A 23,606-nucleotide genomic window follows, 5' to 3' on the forward strand; every position below is an offset into this window, starting at 1 on the left:
CATTTCTTTTGCCATATCCACTTCTCAAATATTTCATATAGTAGTCTCACAGAAACTTGATCTGTATAAAATCAATAAGGGTGGCATTCTGATAGCAAAAGCATCCTTCTAGGTCAGCTGGGTAAATTGGATTTTGAGCCCCAGGGAAGAAACACATTTAAAGTTAAAACTGCACATTTTCAGTTCAAGAAGTCTAGTAAATTCTTAAGTTGACACTGCCAAACAAAATTAAGCCCCTTATACCCTAGAAGTGTCTGAGGCTGTCAGACACCATTGAAAGCTCCACATTTCTGGATTTGGATGTGGAGTTCGGGGGCAGAGCTTTCTTGTTTTTAGCTCTTAGTGACTTGGAGGTTGAAGCAGGTTTCTAGGCTTCTTCCTACTGCTTGTCTTTGTGTGTGTGTGTGTGTGTGTGTGTGTAGGGGGGAGGGGCTTGACCCAAATCTTGTGACTTCTCTGTCTTCCTTTTAGGTTTGGGACTATAATTGTGTGACAGGTGTGAGGTTTGGAAAAATTGAGATAATAGTTACATTGGTATTCTAAATAATTCATCTCTTCGGCTCACTCTGCTGAGAAAGAAAAACTATATACAATTTGTAGAAGACAAGTGTTCACAAAGACCAAGCAACAGGAATGATCGCAATTTACGATCTCTTTTTATTAGATTTTTGAACGGAATCAGACTATGTGAAGTGGGAAGTCCTACTGAGAGGCAAATTGCATTTGGGCACATCCAGGCGGAAGTTTTCAGTTCCTGCTCTTGAGCCTACAGGGTACTGTGAAATCTTATTTTCAGGCTCTGTTAGGGCAGCTTCTAGTTTGGATTATATTTCCCAAATAAGCTCTCGCATGTCATATTCCTTTCTAAGCAGAGCATTTTTGGGAAGCAAGAACAGGTGAGCCACTGTCTTTTCACATCAGCACAGTGATCCTACATTTTTTTGCTCTCTTGGTTTTTATGAAGTAAATCTTTATTTAATTTTGATTACAGAAGCAAAACTATCATAAGTAAAAATAGAAGAGGGATAAATGAAAAGAGACGCTCCCAGAGATCTATCTATTTGTCCTGTTGTCTCTACCTTGGCAAATGCTACTTTGCATTTCTCATAAAAATATAGTATGAGATGAAAACCATTCCATTTGATAGAGGGAGGGTATTGCAGATATTACAGACCACAGCTACATGAAATAAATTTCAGGGCTTGAAGGAACAGGAATTCAAAACAACAATTAGTCATGCATATTTTTTTAACCAGTGGATAATCTTTAAGCCAGAGATTCGGTTGTGGGTACACAGACTGTGATCCACATGTATTTATATGTTTTGGGGGTGGAGGGATGGGTGGCCAAGAGGTACAATTTACATTAGGTCAGATTTGTGAGGCCATGTGGTAAACTATAACATGGCCCGCATGTTCACCATTACCATTCACACTAGCACTGACTGGCACGTGATCTCTCATTTGCCTGATATCATCACTGGACCATTGCGTAAGGCACTGACAAAATATCTCACGACTCTGTTGTTGCTGTCATTCCAGCAGCTTATTTATTTAATTGCCCTTGTTACCTTATTATATACCACATTGAAAGGACAGAAAATCAACAGTCAGCCTCAGGAAAGAAGGTACAGAACAAGTGTCACTTCTCTAGTGATGTGTATAGATAAAGAACTGATGGTGGGGCAGGGTGTAGCAGAACCATTATGTGCAGCACCTTGCCCTGCCTTGAATGCAGTAAAGTAAGCAATAGTACTCTATAAAGTGTAAAACTGGGTAATGATGCCAAGGATGGTTGTCATCATGACTTCCAAGACTGTTGGCACCCAGTGACTTTACTGTGATATGCTTGCAAGCGGTTCCTGAGAGGTTCTGTAAACCCCTTTCCCATACCGGTGCCAGGAAGTGAAATACTGTCTTCTGATGATTGTAAAAGCCAGGCAGCTAGCTAAGTTTAATAAGACATTTGTCAAGAAGATGGAAGATAATGACCAATTTTTGGTAGACAGATAGTTGCCTGCTGAAACAAAGCATATATTGAACTATTTTGGAGTAGAAAGAAGCATTGCTATGACAACAACTTACTTATATTTGATTTAGAAGGAGAGCAGTGCAGCTAAATGGTTCAGAAAGCTCATGAGAACAATTGCTGGTACGGTCTGTGTTAAAATATAAAATGTTAAGTATGATCTGTTAAATAATTGAGCATCTTGGTGTATTCTGTATCTTTTCTCTTTTCAATAAAGTACAGTATAAATAAAATTAAACTGAAAAAGTGAGCAGAGTCAAATGCAAATTGTTCCACTTTTTAAGAAATGAAATCCACACCATTGGTTTGTTGAAATACAGAAAATGGTGTTCCTCATTTTCCCAACGATTAATATTTTTTTTTCCTTGTGAGTGTACGTAGTCTGCTTTTTTAAAACAGAAACTGCTCTTCAGATCGTTTCTATCCCTTTCCTGTGCTCCTTGCTTAGAAGAGGGTAGACAGTGATTTGAGTCAGCTGCTTTTGTGCGGTATATCTGGGGAAGTGGGTTCGAGGCAGGTGGTGAAGGCATGGCAGGTCTAGGGGAAGGATGCCTGTGAATATGGAGGCTTTCCTGCTTGAAGACAGCACTTGCTGGTTCCTAAAAGTGAAACTAATCAGATGAGAACCCAGCTCCTTTGCTGGGGACAGGTGTTGGAGCCTGTGAGACTGGGTCCTGAGGGTTCCCTGAGGGCTCTTGAGATAGTAGGATTGAATTTATTTTTGTTCTCTCCTTTTTGCCTCTTCTCTTGCTCTTCTCTGTTTTCTCATTCACTTCTAGATTGTAAAATAGGAAATAAGAAAACCTTGGAAATGGGCTTTACTTGAAACGTCATCCTAAACTTTAACTCCATCGAGACCAGTGGAATTTCCCCTCCAAAGAAGGGGAAAGTATATGTGAACCCCTTCTTTGCAGGGGAAGTTCCATTGGTAGTTGATTTAGGGAGGAGGTTAGTTGATAAAGGGAGGAGGCTGTGTCACAGAGTTCATTCAAAGGAGGAAGTTTGAAAATAGTAATATGCCAAACCTGAGGCTAACCTCCCATAAATGAGGAGTGGCCCCGGATCACAGCAGTTGATGAATCATAGACCATGCCAGGTACACCATTTAAATTCTATCTTCCTAGATGACAGGTTTTAGTGTTTTATTGGCTGGGATCATGTCCTATCATGTCCCACCTTCTTCAGAAACTTTTAGTGCTCTCAAGTGTTATTCTGAAATCGTTACCCTGTTCCAGAAAGGCCATATATTTCCCATAAATGGGAAATACACCTTTTAGAGAAATGCTAACACAGTCATTGGAAAATAGAGAGACTTGCAACCTTTTCCTGTAATGGGCTTCAGTAATAAACATTACGAAGATTGTGGGCCAGGTCACAAAAAGTCAACACTGTTCTTGAAGCACAGAAGCAGTCACAGGTAATGGGAATATGTAAATGACTGTCTCTGTGGCTGTGCTCCAGCTATACATTATATATAATCACTCAGAGAGCCAGATTTGACTTGCAGAACATAATTTTCCAGTCCCTGACATACAAAATCAAAAGTAATAATGATCTCATCACTGAGATTTGAGCTTTCTTCTACTCCTTCTTTGCCCATGTTATTTTACACAGTTGTAGCAGTACTGTATCTCATCAGCCTTGGCCCCATATTTTGTGATTATTACAAAGATTGTATATGTTGTAAACCTATGACAAGTTCTACTGGTTGTATAGTATTCCATCGTATAACTAGATCATTATGTACCTGATAATTTCTTCTTATTCTTTGTAGTCATAAAGAACATTACAAAAAGCTCTTTCTGTATAAATCTTTCTGTTTCAGATGATTTCTTAGATCTTTTCCCATGAAATGACCACAGTAATGGCTGTTAACATTCCCACAGTAATGAGAACAGACAGAGCCTATGCTACCTTTTCTTGTTAGCACTAGCTATTCTGACTAAAACTTTTTTTTTTTTTCAACACAGGGATTCTCTGTGTAGCCTTGGCTATTCTGGAACTCACTCTGTAGACCAGGCTGGCCTCAAACTCCTGCCTCTGCTTTCTGAGTGTTGGGATTAAAGGTTTATACTATCATCATCCAGCAAAGCGTCTTTATAAATGGTATCTAAATTAATGTACAGTTATTTGATTACTGAAAGGATTTCAAATAATTATTACTTTTTGTAGTTTCTTTGGCTTACTTTTCCATAAAGGCACACTGGCTCTAATTTACTTCTCCTTTTCCTTGGGTGTTTTTTACACTTTCATTCTTTTGGCTCCTTTTATCTCTGTTTTATTTGCCCTTTTGTTCCCATTCTAGAGCTTAATTGAGCTACAGTGGTATGGCCCACCCTAGTTCCTCCCACATGATATTACCTCTCTGCTTCTTAGCTTTGTAGCATAGTGTGACTTTGTTTTGGCACTCATCTCTTTCTGTCCTCTTGGTTTATATGTATACCGACATTCCCAGGGGAGGGACTGGGAGGTGGTTTGCTTTGCTCACCAGAGCTTAAGAGAGGCCATAGTATGTAATGAACAGACTAGTTATTCTCTTAGTGCTTTGCTGAAAGTAGTATAAGGTTTTGATGCTTGTTCCTTTTCTGTATGCCATGTTGCAACTACTTGGAACACTTACAGTACTCGTTGGAATTAATGATAGGAGATGGGAACTTGGCGGACAGCTTAAGGTGGGTTCTCTTCTAGATCCTGGCTATACTTTTCTATGAAATCTAGATTATCAAGTTTAACAAGCCAAGAAAAAAAAATAATTTTAGTATAACCCATGACTACTGTTTAGTCACACATGTAGACTTGTACTAGAAGTTTCTGGTTTGGTTTTGTTTTTTGGACATGGTCTCTGGCTGATATCTCAGATCAGCCTGCTTCTTCTGGGATTAAAGGCACACCCTGAGGTGGCAGGTTTTTATGTGTTTTATGCAGTGCAATAGCTACTAGTCACATGTGGCTATTGCATATGTGTTTACTGCAACTGAAGTTTTGATTATTTTTTTTTCATTTTATTTAGTTGAAGACACTTTGAGAAAGGCTTGTAGCTCTTATATTGAGCAGTGCAGGATTATGTAGAACATTTACTGTGCTTACTTTTTATGTCCAATGGAAGCTGAATTTCTTTTTGAGACAAAGTCTTATTACCCTGTGCTGACCACCCTATAACCTTGAACTCACTGTGTAGTCAAGTATGACCTTTGAACTTCTGATCATTCTTCTTGTACCTCCTAAGTGCTGGGAATATAGGCCTGAGCCAGCACACCTGACTTATGAAATAGTTGGCAGCTAACCAAAATCCTGTATCCTTGTGTATGTTGGGCAAGCACTGAGCTTTATTCCTAGCCCAGAAGCCAAGTATTTACAGACACTAATAGTCATATTGAAATTGTGACAGTCTAGAAGTTTTAGCTCAGCTCTACATAGAACTCTGGAGAGAGGAAAGAAAACTATGGTTTTGCTTCAAAATAGAAAAATGATTGTAGTAGATCTATGATGGCAGAAAAGGAAGATGGTGCCAAATGGGTAGAATAGAGGCAGAGAATATCACGAGGGGGGATTTGATCTCGGTATAGTCAGTCATGGAAGAGCATTAAATAAGATTCACACAAAGAGGAGTAACAGATGAGAAAGGAGTTGCAAGATCTTCTTGGCCAGACACATGTAAGCTACTGGGATAGAATGTGGACTGTTGGGTCTTGAATTGGATAAGGTTGGACAGGAGTGATTCACAGACTCCATCAAAACCAGTCTCATTAGCAAATGCAAACTGTTTTCTTTCCAATTAACTTCCAGTTATTCTGTTTTCCTTTGGCTCATGTACACCTCAGCAGAGACCGCTGAAGTCTGGCAGTTGAGGAGTGCAGAGAGTGACTGTCTTGGTAGAAGGACGCAGCATCCCCTCTTCTGCTTGTGGCAAGACATGCCCTTAGTAACTTGCTGTTTTGATAGGTGGGTGACTTCAGAAACAAACAGTCTGGGCACCCTCACACTCTTTTCCCAGTTGCCTGCATCCTATAACCGTTATTTTTTTTTAAACATTGCTCTTAATTGTCAGAAACAACAGCAGTAATCAATTAATGCCATATCCTGTATTACAACACTAACTAGCCGGTCTTTAGTACAGTGCTTCTCAACTTGTGGGTCTTGACCACTTTGGGAGTTGTGTGACCCTTTCACAGGGGTTGGCCTAAGACCACGGGAAAACATGGGTGTTTCCCTTATGATTCATAAGAGTAGCAAAATTATAGTCATGATGTAGTGACAAAAATAATTCTATGATTGGGGGACACCATATCTTGAATAACTGTATTAAAGTGTTATAGCACTAGGAAGGGTGAGAACCTCTACTTTAACAGGTTGAATTTATAGATATTCAGTGACTCTGGACTGTTATTTTCTGTCCTGCTTGGGTAGAACTTCTAAGACTGCAGTGTGTCTATGTGGGAAGAGAGGAATGGCTCAAAGAAGGAGGGTTGTGTAGCACTGATGTGGAAATATGTGAAGCTGAGAGAGCTGCCCTTGTGAGGATTTTAAAAAAAGACGGGGCCACCATGACCATTCCAGAGGTATTTCCTCGATAGCAAGTAAAATGCTGTGAAGACTTCCTTCTAAATGCTATCTCAGAAGTTCTCACCCTCAGCCATACTTATGCCCTAGACCCTTTCCTTGGTAAGAATGAGAAGAAACATTCTATTGAAAGATTGTGATACAATCTCTTTGTGAAATCCTGCTTGAAGGTTAAGACAGGCAGCCGAAAGTAAGGAATTCTGAGAACTTTTTAGGCAAACTCCTTAGTCATTGTAAACTGTGGCCTTCAAATTCTTGGTGATTCAGTAGTTTTATTTATTGGGTATACTTCCGGCTGATTACTTTCCTCCCAAATTACAAGCTCATTTCATTGGAGTGATTGAATATGTTCCTATTCTACCTATCCGGTGAAATGGAGTTCGTGTCACAGTCCCCTTCATGTATGTCTGTTAAAGTTATTGTATAAAATTTTTGTTTGTTTCTCAGTTTCTCACTTAACCCAAATAATTTATACTCTGTTATATTTTTTCAACGAGCTTCACAGCACAATATCTGAGCAGTTATTACTGTCTTCTTAACACTCTAAGCTAATCTGGATTTCTCCAGGTGTAAATCTCAGCAATAGTTGTACTTGATGGCTTTTCTGCTCCAGTTCTTCTTTCCTGATTTCTCCTGGACCTCATTGGTGGCTGAATCCCCTACTTCCTTCTCTCTCCTCTTCCCTGGCTGGCAGGAAGTCCAATCCTATTCTCTCCCTCCCCCACTCAGCAATTTGCTGTAAGCTGCTTTATTGGCATATCAGGGGACAATTAGGGAGCAGTGTTTACACAATTTAGAGACAAGAGATTCTCAAAATAAGGACTGCAACCAGATATGGGGGCAGGAACAGAAATCAGCATTTGAATTACACAATAACTTTATTCTTACATTTATCCCTAGTAGCTAAGGCCTGAAAGCAGTCACAGCAACTCTACTAGTTTAGCTATTAGCCTTTTCTCTGTATGAATTTTTAAAAACTATATGCATTTTATTATCTTGTGTGTATGGGTGTTTTGCCTGCATGTATGCCTGTGCACCATGTGCATGCAGTGCTCCCAGAGGCCAGAAGAAAACGATGGATCCTCTGAAACTGGAGTTACAGGTGATTGTAACCCATGAGAAAAGCAGCGAGTATAACCACTGATCTATCCACATCCCCCCACCCCCCCACATCTGAAGGAAGTGTATACAGAGTTATTTTTCATAGTAACAGCATGTATGATGATTGCTTCTTAAGCAGCAAGAACTGAATGAGTTCTTGGTGTAGGAGCTCCTGCCATTCACCTTTCTTCTATGCCCATCCTCCTCTCCGGAGTTACTTGCTGCTTGGTCTCAACATGTGAGCCTGAGCAGCAGTTAAGCATATTGACTTACAGGCTGGGGGACATACTTCAAAATTGATGTTTTGGGACCTTCACTTTTCTAGCCAGTGCGGTTGGACTCCCAGAATTTTAACTAGCCACTATACATTGGAGAATAAGACTAACACTGGGTTTTGAGGATGCAGAGACAATTGGTGGGGAAAGGAGAGACATTTTATCCAGTGGTATAACTACCAGTAAGTTGCTGTTTCTTTAATCTACCCTAATGAAACTCACTGAGTCAACAAAGAAGAAAAAGAAAAATAGGTATTAAAATAGAAGTGGAGCCGGGAGTGGTGGCTCACGCCTGTAATTCCAGTACTCAGGGAGGCAGAGGCAAGTGGATCACTGTGACTTGGAAGCCAGCCTGGTCGACAGAGTGAGTTCCAGGACAGCCAAGGATACATAGAGAAACCTTGTCTCAGAAAAAATAAAAAGGAGTGGGACTAGCTGGGAAGAGGAAGAGAATCCAGTGGGAGGGGCCAAGAGAGGGCAGTAGGGCTTGCAAATGATCAAAATACATTATAAGCATCTGTGAAAATGTCATAATGAAGCTCATTGTGTATAATAAATACATGCTGGTAAAAATCTTTAAAAATAAGTGAATACTGTTAAGAGTTACAGGAAAGCTCTTAAAGCTACTCAGGGAAAATTAAGAGGGAAGACTGCACATAAAATATGCATCAAATTCTTTTAGGGTGCCCCCGCCCGAGACTGGTTCTTATGTAGGCCATGTTGTCTTTAAGCTCACCCTGTAGAGCTAAGGATGATGTTGAACTTCTGATTCTCCTGCCTTTACCTCCTGAGAATGCTGAGATTCAAGTTTTGTATCACCATGCCAAGTTTTTTACAGGCTGGAAATTAAACCCATGTTTCTAATATAAAATGAATGCAAATAGATTTTCTTGTTCTGTTCTGATCTGTCTGTTTTCAATGGTTGTCAGTGTCAGTGTTTTTTTTTTTTTGTTGTTGTTGTTGTTGTTGTTGGCACTTGTCACTAGTGAAGCCCCTATTGAGTTTCTCGAGAGTAGCATTTGGTATTTTGATACCAGAGAATTGATAGGAGAAAAGAAGGTTCTGGGGGAAGGGTTAACAAAGGGGTAATAGAAGTATGGACAGCTATTATTAGGTGGCTGTCAACATAGCACGCTTTACTTTCTAGCATGTATCCCTCCTGGGAATGAAAGAATTCAAGAATGATAAGCTCTCAATTGCCATATGTCAGTTTGTGATGCTGCTTGTCTCATTCTAGTTAACATTGAACACTGACCTCACATGGCATCTGGTGGAACTTAGAGGAAGATAAGGTGATCATAGGGTGTAAAGCAAATGGACTAAGTGTTTGTAGAAAGATGGGCTAAAGGCCAGTGGTGTCGGTTTATCAGCATTTGTCTGTCTTATGCTCTTATTTCTTCCTTCCTTCCACTGGGGGAGCTGGTAGCTCATGTTTCCCCCTTGATTTGACTTGTGTAGGTTATTTTAATAGTTTAATGAGGCTTTTTTAATAGGGATGAATAGACATAGTTTCCAGGTTTGCAGTGAAATGCTAGCTTTTTTTTCTTATATAGCTAAGAATTAGAGCTGTGTGGTGTGGCTCAGTGGTAGAATGTTTGTCTAGTGTGCATGCTTCTCTGTGTTTTATTCTAAGGATAACACACACACACACACACACACACAAAGGCAGAGACAAAGAGCCACAGACAGAGATAGACAGAAACAGACAGATACAGAGAAATATCACACACAGAGATAGAGACTGAACATCTCACACACATGGGGGTGGGTTGGGGGAAAATATTAAGATTGTAGGTGTTTGAAGTTCAAAGGTAGATACTCCATTTTCTTCTAAATTATGTGCTAGGTATTCAGCATGTAGAATTTAATGCTCTTTCTGGCCATTTTCCCTTTAAAGGTAAAATGTGTTTTGTTAGTTGTGTTGGGGTAGAAGGTCAACAATCAATTTTGCCAGAGAGCTTGCCTTCCTGGCACAGTTCAGTTGAACTAAGAGTGGGCCACCTGTTTCTTTGATAGACCATCTATCATGTGTTGAGAGGAACACAGGCTTGACAAGATGAGCCTGTGCAATTTGTATTCCTCTCCCAGGAAATTAAAATTGGGACTGTAAGAAGCTGATGATGGCAGTTTGCAACAGGGACAAAAGGTAAACTGGAAGACAAGCAATCATGATAATCCCTGCCCATGTTGGTGCTGTGAGGAGATAAACTGTGAGTAAAGAAAAGGAGTGAAAGCAATCCCAAGAGACAGGAACCTTTCCCAATAGCTGCCCAGTTCTGAGGCCAGATTTCTGTGAACTACCTTCATCCTCACCACAGATTTGCCTTCTCTGAAGCCAGCCTGCTCTGGACTTCATGTTTTCACAATCAATGTAGTCAGATGAGATCCAAACCCCTTCTTCTTTCTTCCTCCACAGATTGAGCCAACAAGCACTCAGATACCAGCTGGAGCCTCACAGGAATTGCTGAGGACATTGAAAGTATTACAGGGAAGGGTGGAAAAACACAGGCTCCATTCTCTCCAACTCAGTACTGATGCTCAGAGCTTTGTGGCCTAGTTCCTGGTAAAAAAGAGCAAATGAAACTAGGCAGGGATCCTGACCATTCGTTTATCACCTCACAGCTCCTCACCAACAGGGGGCCTTCTTTATTTCATTTAGTCTCTCAATAGAGGATTTGCCTTTCACATATTCTTCTCCCCAACCTAGTCTTGATTATTCATGTACTAGAGAAAAGTGTTAATGTGAATTATAGAAAACCATCCTACCTTGGCCTTTCTTCCTTGTCACAGCGGCATTGAGCCCTGGAAATGGAAACACAGGTGGAAACATCTAATGAGAGGTAAGAGGCTGAGATGAATTGGGGTGGGCCATGCAAATGAATGTTTTTAGCACATTTTCTTTTCTATTGCTTTGTTTGAAAAGTTCCCTGTTGAACTTTTTCTGGTATTTAATAGGAGATAACATGAACATCCGGCTCTTAGGAACTATTCTCAGTTCAGGATTCAGGGCCTGGCTGGCTAAAATACCCGCAGCACTGCTTGTCATTGCATAGCCCTTGACTCTGGTTTCAGAGTCTCTTTGGGTGTTAAAGATGATGATTCTTGAGTGCTGCTGCAGCCCTGGCAAGGCCAGATTCCAGGCAGAAGAAAGGGAGCTAGTCTGTTTATGAATACAGTATTTATTTACTGAAAAAAGAATTTCACTCTTGAGTTCACCTTGGCCTGGAATGCAACCTTCAGTTTGTTACAATCCTCAGCCCACTGAGTCCTGGTATGGCAGGCACATGTCACTACACGTCTCAGCTATGAATATAGATTTTAATCCACTCTTCTCCAGGTGATAATTATGCACACTCACTTTTGAGAAGAACCACTGTGCAATCACCTGAGGAAGACTGCAAGGAGAGTGGTTCTGGGAAATGAACCATAATACCTCTGGATCATTTACTACTAGTAAATTGGGAATGAGGAGGGAAAAATGACATTCCAGGTGCCAGAGGGGAGAGCTAAGGGATCTTTATTAAAAGAAAAGTGGAAAACAATAGAGAAGCCTCTGGGTAAGATCAGATGGTACATGGCACTCTCATCTCTGCTTAATTAATGCTTGGGTAATTGAGAGTTGATTGTGCAAGGGCACAGGAAACCTATGTAAATTAAGGGACTTGGCTATCATCCATGTTGCCTTCAAAGTTACAATATCCTCCTCTTTGTGTTGACTTCATTTAGAATGAAAACAGCCAGTCACTTTTAACTTATTTGGGGGTTTGGGAGTGATGGCAATTAAAATATATAGTAGATACTACATAATGCCATTTAGTGATCCTGTAGTAACTCTACAATCCTACAAATCAAGATGAGGATATAGTGTTTTCATAGTGTTCTGTGTTTCTTTTCCTTTCTTTCTTTCTTTCTTTCTTTCTTTCTTTCTTTCTTTCTTTCTTTCTTTCTTTCTTTCTTTCTTCTTTCTCTCTCTTTCTTTCCTCTTTCTTTCTTTCTTTCTTTCTTTCTTTCTTTCTTTCTTTCTTTCTTTCTTTCTTTCTTTCTTTCTTTCTTTCTTTCTTTCTTTCTTTCTTTCTTTCTTTTTTGAGACAGAGCTTCACTGTATAGCCCTGGCTGTCCAGAGCATTGTTCTGTGTACCAGGCTGGTCTTGAACTCAGAGATCCACCTGACTCTACCTCCTCAGTTCTGAAATTAAAGCCTGTGCCACCACATCCAACTTCAGTCCTTTTTCAATACTGTCTCTGTGAGGCAAAGCAAGGTTTTGTCTTTTATTGCTTTCCAGGCATTTGCGAACAACTGTTGAATGGATTTGTTTCCAAAAGCTTCTTTGGAAGTCTGTTTAGAATTCAGATTGCATTTTCCCTTGAACACAATATTCCTCTGGTGGGTCAGGTTCCCAGAGCAGTGTGCAAAAGCCTAGTTAATGTGGAGCAAACTCCAAGGACAGACCTCCTACACCTCACTGGTCCTAAATGAGTTTTAAGTGGAGAAAAGAGCCAGTATTCAGCTCTGTGAGCTTAGGCACATGCTAGCTTCATTTGCAGCAGAATCATAGCACTTCATTGGTGGAAGGAACAATTTCAACTCATTCACGTAGCCTTTTAGGTTTTGTGTGACCTGGCAGCTGCTTACCTTTCCAGTATCATGTCTTTCCATATTTTCTTGGCATTGGTGTCTAAGCAAAAAGACTACTTTGTGTTCCTTGAGTGTGTTTTTATAACTTCTGGACCATTAAGTTAAGCTTTTATCTAATCTGTGTTCCCATCCTGGAATCTCTCCTCTAGAGTGCCAGTGCTTCAGTCTTTCAAAACTGACCATAGTTCTTTTTTGTTTGTTTGTTTTTAATTGCAAATTGTTTTCATACTTGGGTAATTTCTCTTAGACTAAATAGTCCGAAAAAGCAAATACCTTTTCTGTTACTAGCTTCACTATCCCTACTTCATAGCATAGTGTCTGGCAGCTAAGTATGTGGTAGGCAAACAAATGATATCTACTTCAGGATTTGTTTTCAACCTTCATCCTTTTTGTAAATGGTCTTCATATGCTCAGTATACTTAAGTCATAGCTTATATTAATACAGTGATATTTAGGTTATACAGAATCTCTGACTGCTTTTGCTGTAATGCAAGCTTTTTCTCTCTGACTCAAGAAAACGTATTTGGAATACACGTTAGAAAGGTTTTTAATTATCATATTGTCTGCCCTCAAAATGTAGTTCTCTCCTCAACATGAATAAGAGATAGTTTTTTTTCTAGAACCAGTTATAAGTGAGCAAGGTCCAGGAGAGTAGGACTAGGTCACCCCAGATTCCATACTTCTCCATGGAAGCAGTTTCATGGACAGAGAAAGTCATAAGTCAAGGCAACTTTGAAAGTAAGAATTTGTAGATGATTACGTCATATCATGATGTCAAACGTATGTCTATGTCTGTAAGTTTAGTAAGAACTTATTCTGGCATTTAAACTTGATTCCCAGCTATTGCATTTTCTTCCAGAGTTGTAATTTTTCATAAATAAAGCCTGAGTATACTGGAACCAACTAATTCACACGCGGATGTTTCAGGTAGTCTCAAACACATGGCTGGCTAGGGTTGTTGCTGGTGATGGGAGGTGCAAACTGGAAAATGCCTAATGCAGAAAGTGTCTCCTGACACTGTGGTTTGGTTCACTTAATGTTGAGCCTAGAGGAGAGCTAAAAGAGAATAGCTCAACCAAGACATTGCATACAGTCTACACACGGCAGGTGCTTTTTTATTATTGTAGGATGTCACATCTGTAGAGAGTATATAACATCACTGCATGCTTAGTGTAAATATTTCAATCGTGTACTTTGCTGACATCACTCAGTATGCTGACAACACTATTTAGAATTTATTTTGCCTATTTTTGCATTTTATAAACATGTGGTTTGATAAAATTTATTTACTGTGTAATACCAGTGCTTTCTATATAAGCATGCTTATAGAGCTAAGAAACTACTTTAGATCATTTACCTCAGTTATTAAAACAGATAATACATCTTGATCATCCATAATATGAAGAGCTGAGATGTGAAACTTTTTGAGTACTTATATGATGCTGAAAATGTTTGTGACTTAGTGTTCACCTAGCAGCACATATTCTCAAATTGGAATGATAGAAAATTAGCTTGGCTGTCAGACAAGGATGATAGGTGGGCTGGCGAGATGGCTCTGGGAGTGAAGATGCTTGCTGTGTAGTGTGCAAGCCTGGTGACCTGAGTTCGATCCCTGGAAGCCACATAAAGGTTTAAGGAGAGAACCAACCAACCAACACAGACATGCACCCCCCATTCCCCCCCACGCTCTCTCTCCCGAGTATACGTGCACACACACAAATTAATACATCTTAAAAAGAGATCCTTGGCAAATCAGTGATGCATTCTCTGTTTAAAATTCCTTTTGTAGGGAATTGAAGGAGAAGATTTAGAAGGTATACCAACAAAAGCGAACAATAAATGTTTAAAGAGACGAAATGCTAATTGTCCTGGTTTTGTCATTGCATGCTATATGTACACTGCATTACCATATTCCACTTCCTCAGTATGTACATGTAAAATAATTTTGAGTGAGGAAGACAAATAAACATTAAGAAAAAAAATATTTTCAGCTGCTTGTGACGATGCACACCTTCAATCCCAACACTCATCCTGAGGTAGATGCAGGCAGATCTCTGAGTTTCAGGTTAGCCTGGTCTACATAGGAGTTCCAGGCCAGCCAAGAGCTACATAGGGAGGCACTATCTGAAACAAAGTAAAAGGAAAAAATGTTAAAAATTTGGAGCATTCTGAATGTCTTCTCTCCAATACTATCCGAGGCTTCTTTCTTTCTTTTAGGGCTCTGGGTTACTTCCTTAATAAGGAGAGCTAGACAGTGATTACAATGTCAGATTTCCAATTTAGAATTAGGGGTGCTTATCTACTACACTCTCTGCAATTATTCCAGAATCTGAAAAAAATATCAGCTATATTACTAATTGTGGTCTCTCACATGAGTCGTACTCAGCTTGTGCCTTAAATGCTTGCTGTCAAATGCTCTTTGGTTTCTCTGTGGGTCTTCAGAGTTCGCCATGTACAAAACAGAATTTGTCAGTAGAAGGCAATGGATGGCCTTTGGATAATGCACAACTGTTAATGCGGAAGCTCCATTAAAGAGAGGAAATATCAGCGGCCTCTGGAAGAAAAAGAGAGGACCATGTTGTGAGTGCAGGCTTTGGATTGAGAGTTGCCCTCCTATGGCTGATTTGTGGCTACCTGCAGGGGATGGCACAGTTCATTTTTCCACCTCGTTTACAGTGGGATCCACACCTGGCATTTCATACCACAGTGCATTTTTTTCCTGTAGTGAAAATACCAGTTGGCCAGTTATGTAAAGAAAATGATTATAAGTCTCAAAGCCAATGTTAAGGGCTATGAGAGCTAGCATTCTCTCTGGCCTCGCAAATTCCTTCATAGCTAGTTGTTCAACAACCTAATAAAGGTGAGAACTAGCCACTACTCCAGCCATGTGGAGGTAGGGTGTGCACCTTTAGACCAGCAGCAGTTTGTTCTACCACAGACTTGCTTCTATACTCTTTCCTTAAGGGCACTCTCATGTGTTTGCCTTAATTGAAGGAAGAGAGCAAATCTAAAGGAGCTTCTCTTAGAGTTACCCATTTGCTTCTTTCTGGTGGCTGCCAAACCACCAACTTTTGGTCCATTTGCATCCCTCTTACTTTCTTCTCATAACACTGCAAAATGCGGCCTGGTGTGGGGTACAATGTGAAGCAACCCATTGTGAAGTAAATGTGGAAAGTGTTGTAATTTGAGGTATTTTTTCAAAGAACTCCTTCTGATACAAAAAGGCTCCTTTTCCTTTCTTTTGTCTTTTTTTTTTTTTTTCTTTTTCATTTATGCTTCATCACATATTCTCCAATTCAGGCCCTCACTGGAGTTTTCCTTTTGATGTCTGCTTTCTAGAATAGTCCCTTCCTGGGGCGGGGGTGGAAAAAAAAGAAAGTACAGAAGAAAAGAAGAAAAAGCCAGCTCTCCACCTTTCAATTTGTAACACCCCTAGCTCTTTCATCCACCTTGGTATTTCCCTGGTTTAGGAACAAAACCCGAACACATGTGGATTTCATGTCTCATTGTCATCCTGCTTCACAATTGGGTCAGGTACATGAGGGGAAGTGTGAGTAGGACTGAGGGGTAAATGGATGGTTAACAGCCTCTGTAAAAGCTAACATTCCTATTTTTTAAAAAAATAAGTTCAGTTAAGAAGAAAACCGTTTTAAGGTTTTAATGAGCTAATTTCAGTTGCTGTAAGCCTGTGGGGCATCGGTGTGGAGATGAGAGTTTGCACTATGGAACAAAGCTTGCTCTGCCAACATTGTAGTACTTCCTCTCCCAGGACCCCTTTGTTCTCTGCTTTCCTCTCCATTTTTCTGCAACTGTTTTTCTATCTCTTTTATTTTCTGCTTCCCTTGGTTGCCAATCAAGGAAGATCTATTTTTGTACTTCTGGCTTATTGTCTTTATTATAAACCTGCCTTTGAGGGGAATATATTGCTTAAAGATGATGTTTTTAATGTTAAAGTTTTTTTAAATTTTTATTCTTTGAGAATTTTTGTACATTGTATTTTGATCATATTCAGCCCCTCCACCCACTCCTCCTGTATCTATTCCCATTTCTTTCCATATCCAACTTTGTGTCCTCTTTTTTTAAAATCTAGTAAATATTGTTTGTGTCGATCATATGTGTGTGTGTTTGTGTACACTCTTAGATATTAGGTCTTTCATTGGAGCCTGCTTGAGCTACTAGCTGACTCTCCCTCTCCTAGCAACTATCAATATATCCAAGACTGATTAATGCTCTTTCTTTCTCTGAGTTACTTCCTTACTAAGAGGTGGTGGACAGTATCACACAACAGAAGTCACCAAGGACACTTTAAAATTAAGACATCCAGATAAGGAAGGATGTTGAGGTGTGAAGCCTAGGAATGAATTTCTGTTTTTAAATTAAACTTTTGAGGTAATTCTCATGTACACTGAGGATTTAGAGCCACCGAGTTACATGGCCAAGCCTAACAACCAGGTTCCAGGCAGTTTGATTCACATAGGAGAAGCACAAGTAACTTTATTTATTCATTCATCCATTCATTCATCCACCAATTAATTAATTTACAAGAGCTAACTGTAGGCTAGCTTAGCCTCCAAGCTAGAGTTTCCTGTCTCGGCCTCCAGGGATTACCTGGTTACTCACTTAACATTTCTGTATCTTAATGTTTCCAGCCAAGCAGACAAGACACCTAAGGCTTGACAGGTTCAGTGTGAGCTGTCATCTATCCTAGTGCATCCACACAGAGGTAACTTCCCTTCCATAATAGCCAGGTAGCCAGGCATCTGTGTCTAGTGGCAGTTTATGACAGTGTCAGAGATTAAAAGAAATCGTTTCAATTGCTTGAAAGAAAGTACTGCTTAAAATGGTTTGCCCAGAACTTTCTAGGTTTTTGAACCTATCTCACTTTCCATTCAACTCTCCCTTCATGTCCTCAGTGCCATAGTTTCATTTTTCTTTGTTTAACTTTAGGTAGGCTTGCTATGTAGTCTAAGTTGACTTGGAACTCCTCCTGCCTCAGGTTTCCAGTTGCTGAGATATAAAAAATGTGCAGACACCCACCCATCTTGCTTTGAGCTCTAAATGGAGCAGATCCATCTTACCTGGTATACCTCTTTTTGGGTGGTCATAGTTTAAAGAGTCAAATAGTTTAAAGGAAAGAGACTAGAACACATGATTCCCTGTAATGCTTGATCACCAACTTGATAGTTCATTTCCCTAGAAACCACCATTACTAGTTTTTTAGAAAACTTGACAAATACCATATGCACTGGAAAAATAAAATGTCGCAAATAATTTAAAGTGCATTTTGATTAGGTGATCAAGTTTATACATTTAGTATATATTATATAATATGGAGACACATGTCTATTCCATTGATCATTCACCAAGTATCTGATGAGCATTTTTTGTATGATACAGATACTTTAGATGTATACAAGAACCTCACACAACCTGCCCTCCAAGATACTAGGGTTGTTTAACAAAGAGGCAGTTACCTAGAAGTTAGAAATGGTGATGGGTATTGTGGAAGAATAATTTCCATGCTTTATTTCTGTAGTAGTAATTGATGGCGTTCTTTTTCATCCCTAGTTTGTCTCCCCCACCTTCTTATCTCTCTGTGTGTGTCTGTGTGTGTGTGTGTATGTGTGCGCACAAGTGCATTCATGCATGTGCATACATGTTTGTGTGCTCGCAGATGAGTGTGTATGCATTTGTGTGGAGGCAAGAACTTACTAAACCTTAAGGCAATTAACTGGTTAAACTGGCTGTTCCAACAAGCTCCAGGAATATACCTGTCCTTCCGTGCCCCTCAGTATTTAGGTAGGTTGTAAATGAATGCTGCTGGGCTGCTGTACATGAATCTGTAGTGAGCCGCTTGCTCATAGGAGCTGTGTCCTCTGTCTCTATATGTGTCTATAATACCAACTGCTTCAATACCGGGTAGTTGTATTATGTGTGGGTTTTTTTTTCATCAATTACACTTTATTCATTCTGCATCCCCCCATAAGCCCCTCCCTCCTCCCCTCCCAATCCCACCCTTCTTCCTCCCTCTGCTTGCATGCCATTCCCCAAGTCCACTGATAGGGGAGGTTCTCCTCTCCTTTCTGATCTTAGGCTATCAGTTCACATCAAAAGTGGCTGCATTGTCCTCTACTATAGCCTGGTAAGGCTGCTCCCCCCCAGGGGGAGGTGATCAAAGAGCAGGCCAATCAGATTATGTCAGAGGCAGTCCCTCTTCACATTACTATGTAACCCAATTGGACTCTGGACTGCCCTGGGCTACATCTGTGCAGGGGTTCTGGGTTATCTCCATGAATAGTCCTTGGTTGGAGTGTGTGGGTTTTTTTGCTTTCTTTTTTTAGTGTTTTGTAGTTGCTAGGCAAGCACTACACTACTGATCTAAATCTACAACACCTTATTTCAGATTTTCTTGCATGCTCTTTACGAATTGAGCTATTTCATGAGTCCTTTCCCTAGTTCTTTGATCTAGAGGTTTGGAGGTTGCCAACAAAGCCATGGAAACAAAGGTAAATACACATCCTAGCTCCTTATTCTGGCTAGAAATTTCCATCTTTTTTTCTTACCTGTCAGGATTAGTTGCTGGGAGGTAGGTTAATTAATGAACCATCTTTGTCATTGTTGTGTTACATACCCCAGAATGGAGGACCTTTGCCAGGCAGTCTGTAGGCTTCCTATAGACAGGAACTATGTTCTGGATCTCTTGTGTGCCTAGAACACAAACTGCTACAGGTAGTGGGCTGTGGCTGTTTTCTCTCCTCTTGCTTTGTTTCTTAGGAACGCCACATATGATATAAATTCTAGTAAAAAAGAATTATGTCTTATTTTTAATTATGTTTATATATGTGTGAGAGGGTCGGTTGCATGCATGTGAGTGTAGGTGCTTGTGGAGTCCAGAAGAGAGGCATTAGATGCCCTGAAACTGGAGTTACTGGAAGCTGTGACCAACCTGACACAGGTGTTGGAACTGAACCTGGGTCCTCAGCAAGAGCAGTAAAGTGTTTGTAAATAACCATTAAGCCATCTCTGTAGCCTATCTTATTTTAATGCTTTTTCCCCCCAGTGCTGGGAACCAAACCCAGCCTTATAGGTTCTGGGCAAGCTATCAACCACTGATCAAAATCCCCAAACTCTTATCCCTATTTTAAGAGGTAGAATCAGTTTGGTCTTAATGAGTGCTTGACTAGAATGCTCCATTATCTTATAATCCAGCTGTGGTGGTACACATCTGTAACTCCAGAATTTGGGGGGTAGAGGCAGGAGGATGCAAAATGCAAAGATTCCAGATCATTCTTGGCTATAAATAAAGTTTGAGGCTAATTTAGAATACATAAGAGCTGGTCTCAAAAAAGAAAAATAAAGGAAGAAGAAGAAGAGGAGGAGGAGGAGGAGGAAGAGGAGGAGGAGGAGGAGGATTAGGAGGAGGAGGAAGAAGAACAAGAAATAATAATAATGGAAAAAGAGAAAGAGGCCTGAAGATGTGGGGAAACCTCTTTCCTTTGTCTATGCATTTTCCTACCCAACACCTCCTGCCTAAAAAAAAAAAAAACAAAAACAAAAATAGACCCTTCACTAATATTGCACAGTCATAGCTAGCTAATTATCGACAGAACACTGAAAATGTACTGGTTTGCGTGGCTTTGACCCTGATCCAGTTGCTTACCTTCCTGCAGGGGGACTGGATACCATCCAATGTCTCCTACAGGTTGGTGTAACCTTGGTTACTTCAGAACTCTCTTGAAGTTCCGAGGCAACCAGGTCATTTTGTTCTAAATATTTTTCTGGGATTGAGGTCCAGGCATCAGTGTGATACTTTTCAAGTGGGTCAGATGAGAACTCTCTGTACTCCCTTGAAGATCCAGTCCTCCATCCTCTTTCAGATTGCATTCCTGGCTGTGCTCTGGCAGTGGTGTCCTGGGGTGTCTCTTCTTGCCTGACACTGTTGTAGGCACTATGGAGAATGTACCATTATTTTGTGCTGGAGACAGGAAGTAGTAATGGCTATAAACATGACTGTTGCAATTAGGTAGCTCTGGGGACAAGGCCTAGTTCTTTTGAGAATGGAGGTGTAGCCAGGGCAGACTTTAAACTGAACCTGATAGACTTTAAACTGACCGAGGAGCCAAGGATGACCTTGAACTTCTATTCTTCGTCCCTCCATAAGTGAACACAAGTTAAAGTGCAAAGCCCAAAAATCACAGACTGTACTGTGATTTAAGAGGAAAGGAACATTTTTTATTTCCTGCCGATAGGAAAGTATAGCTTTCAAAGATGCCCTGCTCTCCTCCATCAAAGAAAGTGTAGGGAACTGATATTGGGGAGGCACTTTGGAAAAGGTACATTCCTACATAGGCACAGTTTAATATACATACAGACTGAGTTAAGGTCATCATTCAAGAAGAAAATCACGGCAAGAAAGAATTCCCCTATAGACACTGAAGTGATGTAAAGGTGGTGGAACTTTTGGTCACATCTGGCTTCCATCATTAGTTATTAACAACTACAATGGATTTGGAGGGAGAAGACAAAGCCTGAGACAGCCAGCCTTTTGGAAGAGCTAAAACAGGCCCTAGCTGACTAACTGTTTTCACTAAGCCCTTCCCCAAGCAGTGTCAGCTTGCTTGCATTCTGTGTAATCAGAACCAGTCCTCAAGCTTCTTATGACCAAGGGGAAACACACCCTTGAAGTAGATCTACTTTTATGCCTTCTAAGACTGCCATCTCCCAAATTCTGGGGTTACAGATTACAGGTATGCAATACCACACCCAGTTTATGTATTTTTATTTTAAATACACATGGCAAAAGGTCTGGCTCTTTGACTCTTTAGTGGTGTGACCTTAGGGAAGTTACTCTGCTATAGCTCTTTTTCCCCATATGTCTACTGGGGTGGGGTGGAGGAGAGGGCAGGTATCACTTGCATAGCAGGATTGCTAGCATGTAACATTGTAGCTCTCATGTCAGGTTAATATCAAGTGCTTGATAATGAATCGCTGCTGCTTTTGTTACTAACAACAGCCTGACAACAGCAAACATATTACAGTTGTTTTCCTTCACATGTAGTTTCTCTTGCAGTTTTAGTCACCTCCAGTCAATTGTGATCCGAAGATATTAAATGGAAAACTCCAGAAATGAATAATTCATACCTTTTGAATTGTGTGCCGGTCTGAGGTCAAGGTTGAGAAGCTTTCTGCTCTATACTGCCAGGATACAAACAATCCATTTGTCCACTATCTGTATATTATGTATGCTGTTTGTCAGATAGTCATCTAGTAGTCATCTCAGTTTTCAGCTTCAATGTGATGGTATCCCGTTTGTTTGAGAGATCTCATTTGTCTATGTTTATTGTATTATGATAATTATTTTATTTTGTTGTTGTCTTTGATTTGTTACTGTGTCTCAATTTTGATTTAAAAATCTATCATAAGCTTCTAGATACAGGGGGACACACCGTCTCTAAGTTTGGTGATACTTGGCAGTTTCAGGTCTTCATTGGGGAGTATTAGAATGTATTCCTTGTGATGAGGTGGGGACTGCTTTTTTGGACAGTACCAATAAAAACTAATGGATTTGGGAAAAAGAAGGAGAAATTTGGGTGGGTATGCAAAAAACATTCCAAGAGGAAGCAGAATGAAATATGCAAGGTGAAGACATGAAATTGGGGATCTGAAGTGATCTGGAGTAGGAACAAGGTTTGACATGATTTGATGCCCACCAGGCTGCCTGTCACTATGACAATCATCTCCAGTCCTTTGTGGCTGTCTATTTGAAGCCTTTTCCATTATTATATACAATATAGAAGAATGAAGTTAGGGCTCAACATGGTTCTTACAGCTGAGCTTGAGGGTTTCTGTGCTTTGGTGGACTTGACATAAATCCTAACTCTGAAAATTGGTTTGTGGGTTCAGAGTGCCATTTATATCATCTTACTCAGGAGCTTCTCAGGGGCTCACCGATAAGTTCCATGGCCCATAGATGGGTTGACGATGAAACAGACCTGCATAGAGATGGTAACACTGGCTTAGCGGTTTCAAATGGCAAGATTCCGGAAGCCTAATTTTAGAGTACCTTGTTTTCTAATCTCAAATCCCTTGAAAGACCCCATGAGAAAGCCCATTTTGTGACAGGTAGGCTACGGAGAATTGTCCCTTTCTCTTTGTCAATCATACCTTTGTTGTATGACCTGAATGTGTTTTGCTTTTTCCATTGTTGCAGATACATCAATAATTTTGGAGAGTTACTGTTTTCTGATTACATGTACAAATGGTGTATTCTTCTAGAGTTTCTTTGCCATGCCTTTTCTTTTTGAAACAGAGTTTCACTGTGTTGTCTAAGCAGGAGGATCTCCATAGATATTCATCCATGTATATAGCCCAGGCTGGTTTGGTGTCTCTGATGCTCTTGTCTCAGCCTCCCAAGTGCTGGGATCACAGGTTTGTACCATAATGCCCAGCTTATTTTTGTGATAAGATTTGGAAATAATAATTGTTACAGTCATTTTTCCCCTCAAATGCTCTTTTTGGCTTTATTCCCAAATTCTAGGTGTGTTTCCATGAAGGGCCTCCAAGATTGGCTATGCACTACACAACCCTAGGAGAGGGTGCCATTCACATAGATTATAATTGAATGGCGCCACTAGGGTTGTGCAGTGCACAGCCTGTACAGCTATACTCGGCGGTCCTGGCATAAAGAATTATTGTATTAGTGCTGTCTTCATCAAGGGTGTGGTTTGGGGGAGACATAGAGGGTGGTATAATTTGGAAGTGTTTACAAGGGGTCTGAAACAGAAAGTAGCTACTATAACCAGGGACAGGAAAAGAAGATGTAAAGTTGTGGTGGTGGTTGAGGGGGGGTCATTATTCTCTGTCAGAGGCAGTCATCACATGGGAGAGAAACATGGAGATTGGGGATTTTGGGGGTAAATGGGTAATGGGGAATGATTTATCTTGGCTGTATAGAAATGCATGTGAAAGCAGTAGGGAGCAATAACTGTTGTGGAGAATCAAATGAT

The 23,606-nt window shown here is 40.3% G+C and overlaps 1 protein-coding gene across 6 annotated transcripts in view; it reads left to right on the top strand.

Annotated features, from left to right (window-relative positions):
* The window catches only part of Tmem164 (transmembrane protein 164), a 156,886-nt gene that overhangs the window by 31,747 nt on the left and 101,533 nt on the right, over nt 1-23,606 (top strand). The window lies entirely within an intron of this gene.

The sequence above is a fragment of the Meriones unguiculatus genome, chromosome X (genome assembly GCF_030254825.1).
Source record: "Meriones unguiculatus strain TT.TT164.6M chromosome X, Bangor_MerUng_6.1, whole genome shotgun sequence".
Classification (NCBI taxonomy): Eukaryota; Metazoa; Chordata; class Mammalia; order Rodentia; family Muridae; genus Meriones; species Meriones unguiculatus.